This window comes from Dromaius novaehollandiae, chromosome 3 (genome assembly GCF_036370855.1).
Source record: "Dromaius novaehollandiae isolate bDroNov1 chromosome 3, bDroNov1.hap1, whole genome shotgun sequence".
NCBI classification, from domain to species: domain Eukaryota; kingdom Metazoa; phylum Chordata; class Aves; order Casuariiformes; family Dromaiidae; genus Dromaius; species Dromaius novaehollandiae.
In genome coordinates this window covers 25,810,699-25,816,717 of record NC_088100.1, presented here as the reverse complement: position 1 = coordinate 25,816,717, position 6,019 = coordinate 25,810,699, and positions in this window count along the sequence as shown.

The window sequence follows — 6,019 nt, the reverse complement described above, 5'->3', positions numbered from 1 at the left end:
AGGACTTGACAAAGTTCACATGTTGATTTAGTGTCAAAAGATAGAACAATTCCTGAGAACTGTCATTCCTATTCAACATTTTTGATATATGAATATCAAAATACATGTCGAAGTGTGATATGGCACCTTTTTGTGATGTATGTATGTGTGGATGATCTTTTGTATATGTTAGCCTACACTTGGAAGCTTTAATGATTACCTACAAAGTCTTAGGCATGAATGGATGATTCATTCTCACCTGTTTTGTTGAACCATATCCTAATCTCTTTGTAAATTTCTCTTCATTCTCCTTTGAAGTGAAACATTTTTTTGTCCTACTTCCTAATGACTGATGCTTCTGTAAGTCCTTTTCATAGCCTCCTTTTTGAGCGTGTGATTTCTTTTTAATTTCTGCTTTCTATGTACAAACTACTTAATAACAAATCATCCTGGATTTTTTTTTTTTTTAACTCAGCATGAAGAGTTCTCCTAATTTTAGCTGTGTGCATCTTCATCATAACATCATGGAACAATATATTCACCTCCCTCCTCAGTGAATCTGAGTCAAAAACATTATTACAAAAACTGACTAAAGTGTGGGAAGAACATCCATAAACCAAGTGGATTCAGCAAATGACAGGAATGAGATACTTAAAACCTGAAGAAGAATGTAAAGCTTTACTTTCTATTTTTACTTTACTAATTGCTTATTGATCCTGTCTTCTGTTGGATTTGTTGGATACTAATTGCTGACTATAAAAAGGAAGCATTTGCTTGACTGAGGTACAGACTTACAGAAAGGACTCTGGAGATTTTAGATCTTTCCCTCTTACCTTCTCCATCTAGTACCTCCCAGTCTTGTGTGGGCAATATGAAGTGTACAAAACTGCTGTGATCAAGCAGTTGCTCAGCCCCCTCAGGTCTGTTGCAACTGGGCCAGACAGGTATTTGTCCAGAAATTAATGAAAAAATAAAATCTGTTAGTTGAGATTTCATTTAAATATGTCCATATTTCTATTCTAGTTCAACAGAAGAGCTACTTCTCCAGCCAGCTTTGGTGCTCATTGATTAAACTGATGATATAAGAAGATGCTTATGCGTCTTATCAATGCCTAGAAATTTTCTATCTGCCAGAAGGTCAGTTCCTTTATACGTGGATTACAAATTCTTTGGGGCAGAAGACCTTTTCTCCCTGGGTTCCTACAGTGGCATGCTGGTTCACTTCTGGGATTCTTAAACTCGAACAAAGCCTTTGTGAAGTAACTGTGGTCCTGAGGACAGAAAGCCAAGAAATATTATTATTTAGGTTCTTATTGCATGATCAGCTCTCTGCAGGCCAGGAACTGAGGGTTCAGCTTGACAAACTGGCAGACAATTTATACTCTTCGTTCTACAAGAAATGCTTTGTGCTTTGAAGTTAGAATGTTCAACACTGCAGAATGAACTCTTTCTTTGTTGTTCAACAACCAGACTGCGAGAAGGAAGTAGAATGCAGCTCGGACCTGCATGACTAAAAAGAAGACTTCGCAACGCTGTTAACCACTTGCAGTCCCTACATATTTAGTGAGAACGGGATTCATAACCCAGACACTGTAAGCAGATGATGACTGTTTTTATACAGTGGCCACATAAGCTTAAATGCGTGGACACAGTGCTGCTCCTTTTTGTAAGCTGGTAGGGGCAGACATGATAACTAGTGGGTTACAGAGTCAGTCAGAAAGGAACTGAACCCAGGTATCATACTTTGTAGGAAATGACTCCAACTTCTAATTTAATATGTATTAGTTAGAGGTCAATACAGTCACTATGGGCATGAAGGCCTCTCTGAATGAAAATGGCTGTAACAGCTGTGCTCTGCACTACAAAGCACTCAGTTCTGTTAGGCATGCTCAGGACACGCCTCGTAGATTGATATCTTCAGGGGGGCATTTCAAGCATATGGACAGCACATCTAGTTTTTCAATCTTGAAAGGCCTTGGTGGTAACTTCAAATGCGGGTAGAACCACAGAATTTTAACCAGAAAAAGTGCAGCTATATACCAATGAATTGTGTCAATAGTGTGTGGGACACGCATTTTGTGTGAGGTCCCATGTCCTTGCCTGTGGGTACCTGTCTGGCCAGAATTTGACTTTGGAAGGAAACTGGAGTGTGCACAGGCAGCTGTAGCATGTTCCATTCTGTCACAAGCCATGGATAGTAAAGAGACCTGGACTGAGGGTTCACTGTGAGCTGCACGTCCTTGTGTCATCGACATAGACTGTGTTCTGTGCATAGGTCTTATAGATTTTGGAGCTTAGAATCCAAATATGCCTAATTTCAGGAAGTCAGGTGCTATTTTTGATCATGTCTCAAAAGCCATGTACCTTCAGTGTACTCTATATTCTAACATGAATGTTTTATAGAAACTTGAAGCATAAAGCACAAATTATTGCTGTATTATGTGTTCTAATATCACACAGAAAATGTTAACAAACAACATGTAAGAATACAACATTTCCATTTTTAATTCTTTATTTCAAGAATTTTAAAGAATATTTCATCCTGAAATGTGATAAGCAAAATCTCAGCTCAGGAAAATAATTTTTAAAACATCTGAAACAACTTTTTGAGCTGTCCGTAGTCTAGTCAAATCAAACTTACACCTTTGAAATTGCATAAATGGCCCAGTGGTTTGTTATATGGATAGCAATCATTATTACCTCATTAATCTTATGTTAGAAATTTATGTGAGGAATTTCATTATCTGCTTATAAAAGACAGAATAATTCTTGATATTGTTGGTGTTCACCTTCCCTGATTCTTTTCATTACTGTTTATGTTTACTGGGAAATGTTGAACGCAAAAGAAAAGCAAAAATCTAATAGAAGCTACAAACCAAGTAGCTGCTACCTTATATACAGAGAAGTAAATGACATATTCACAGTGAATCTGATTTATAGTATATGCTTGTGGCAGCCCACCTGCTATTTATTGAGACTGATTGCATGTGCAAAAAAAAGTATGAACAAAAAACAACAACATAAACATGAAAAATACCTAAGACAAACTTTAATATAAAAAGGTAATCTGTAGAGACACTTAATCAGCTGTTTTACATAATGTCTGTACCAATATTCAGGATAGAACATGCTTGATTTATCCACATTTAAATTAAGACATAGGAAAAAGGAAAAAGGCAACATACATTTATGAAGTTATGAGGAAATCCAAGTAGGCAATTTTTAAAGACCAATACTAACAGTATCAGCAATCATTTTCCCTTGTGTTTGTGGCTGGTAAGATTGCTTAGACAAATATTTAACATGACATTTGTATAGTAAAGATGGTGTGGCTTTAAATTTAAAGAACATCGTATTCCAGTCCTAATTTGGATCTATCCTGTTCCCTGTAAAAACAGTAGAAATACCTGAGGTGACCCTAGTGAGGCAGGCTGAAACTCTAAAAGCTAGATCCTAGGAAAGACATCATGAAAAAGATTCAGGCATAATTTAAATCCAGACACAGCCACCGTTCAACCCTGAATGAGCCATCGTGTCTCCTGGCACAATGCAGGCACTGCTGATTCTGCAGCCACTGCATTTCCTTTGCAGTCCAAGACCTGCCTCAGCACAAGCAGCTAGGCTCCATCTCAGATCAGTCATAACTCTTTTTTGATTTACCTTCTGCCTAGTTCACCTGAAGACTCTGTCATACATATGCTCTAAGCAGAGTTAACAGATGGCAGGGTTGACCACTTAAAACATGATGTGTGCCTGTATCCTTTCTTTTTAGAATGGATCTGATAGTAAAGTATTCTGATGACTAGAACAAATGCCCAAGAAACTGGAGGCTTCAAATGGAGGCTAGAAGCTGATGAAGCTGCATTGCCCTCCTGAGTTTCCTTCTGATGTGGGTGCAGGTTAGACAGTAGATATGGATGGAAACAGTGGCCCTCTCTGAGCCAACCTATTCTGCTGTATAGAACAGGCACAGAGACACAGTACAGAAGGGCATATGATATTCTGGCCTAGTGACTACTAAGGAGAGAGTGTCCTACTTTCTTTCCCCCTCTGCCCACCTCCCACTAATACCAGTTTAATGAAAAATGCATGAATAGCCCTAGAACTAGGAAGAAAACTCCAGGCCTTCTCCCTGCACTATGGTGCAAATTCGGCCTTTCGATTATTCCTAGATATTTCCCTCTCACACTCTCTCTGCTGAGTTTCTGAAGCAATTTGCACAGAAGGGTGCAAAGAAGGGGGGTCCTTGTCTCCGTTCAGAGCAGCATACAGCTATCAGTTACTGTTGTGACATGCCACAGGGTGCTTTCCTCAGTAGCTGTTGGAGTCGCTGTCCCTGCCATGTCAGGGGCTTCGACCCAGACAGACCTTCTGATGGAGGATGAAGTTCTGAAAGTCTCAGGGCTGCCTGAGGCCAGAACTGAAGAGGAAAGCTGAAGAAATCCCTTGTATCTCTTGAAGAATCCATAGTACATTCACAGCATTGAAATTTTAAAAGTAAATTATTAAAAATCAATTAAATCATTTCTAATTTATACTTATGCAATGTGTGCAATAAAAGCAAGATAAAAACTTTACTCAGAAAATTTAATGATTCATAGAAAAGGGTGAAATGCTACAGGCACTCCTTGCCACTTGGACACTTGTATTAACATGGGGCTCATACACAGTTATGAATGGTATTGATGGCTCCTCTTCCTTTCACCCATGCTCCAAACTAACCAACTATGAGCAAACTCTCATCTGACAGCTAGCAAGTGAGTTAGCTCTGCCTGTTGTGAGCCTGAGCTGATAAGCCTTTCGCGGAAGTAAGTATATAAGCGTGGGCTTGACACTGTACTCCAGCCACTACACAGCTTCTGGAGCACAGCTGGCTCATTGTGAAGGCAGAGCAGAGGGTGACAGAGTGACAGTTCTTCAGGTTACCTTGCCCTGAGACATGTTTATCATGAAACTACACCTTTAGTTAATATATTGCAATGTCACATGTCTCCTCATCTTCTGGACATTTTATTTTAAAGTACCCTATGAAATGACAAACATACCCAATTCATCTGGCTCAGATTAGTTCACACTGCATTTTAGTGAGTCTTGATTGACACCAGACAACAGTAATTAATCATGGTAGGGTGATAACGGATTTGGAGTGACTGACCCACAAAATCTGTCTGGAAGAGATAGTGTTACAGTTATTTTCTGAACTTAGTGTCTCTTTTTAGAGAGACAAAGCTCATTATCTTACAATTTCTTTTAATTTCTATTTCACAGAGAATACAATAAAGCAATGACAAATTAGCTTTGATCTTTCACAGAAGCCAAAATAAGAAAAACAATCTTTATCAACTTAGCAACGTCTGCCCCAATGAGCAGTTTTCTCCATCGCAAATTTGGTTTCACTTTGCGAGCAATTTCCTTCTCCATGGACATCTTGTACTGATTTTTATTCTATTGAGCCATATAACTTTAGGTTTACCTGAATTATTTACCTTAATGCATGTATTTTTTTCCAAAAGAGAAGGATGTTCTGGATGTGTTTTAACATTACTACTGCTTGAAAGAGGTATGCTATCCTCCTTTCCAACAAAAACAGACAACTTAAGTTATTGGCAATACATAGTGCTTACCTTACTTCCTGCTGTGAACATTAAGATTTTGCTATATTCTAGCCTTTTTTGCCATCTGGTTGAAAATCAATGAAGAAGAAAGTCAAGTCCTATTTATAGAGAACTCAACACCTTTTCTGAGAACCAAAATTAGCTCACTCCCTGTGATGTCACCTAAAGGGCAAGGCAATATCTAGATTTGAAGAACATAGTGCTCTATCTTCCACTGTTGAGACATGTCTGCTTGGTCTTGAAATGCAAGCTAGTGAGACTGTACTTTTGTAAATTAAACCTGAATGTTATCAATGTATATACTATGCATTGCAAGATAATCTGACATCTGCAACAATTACAGGTACCCTATAAAAATTTCATGAGTGCACAGTCTCCATACAAGAGAAACCAGTTCTTATATCTTATAACATTAATATATTAAT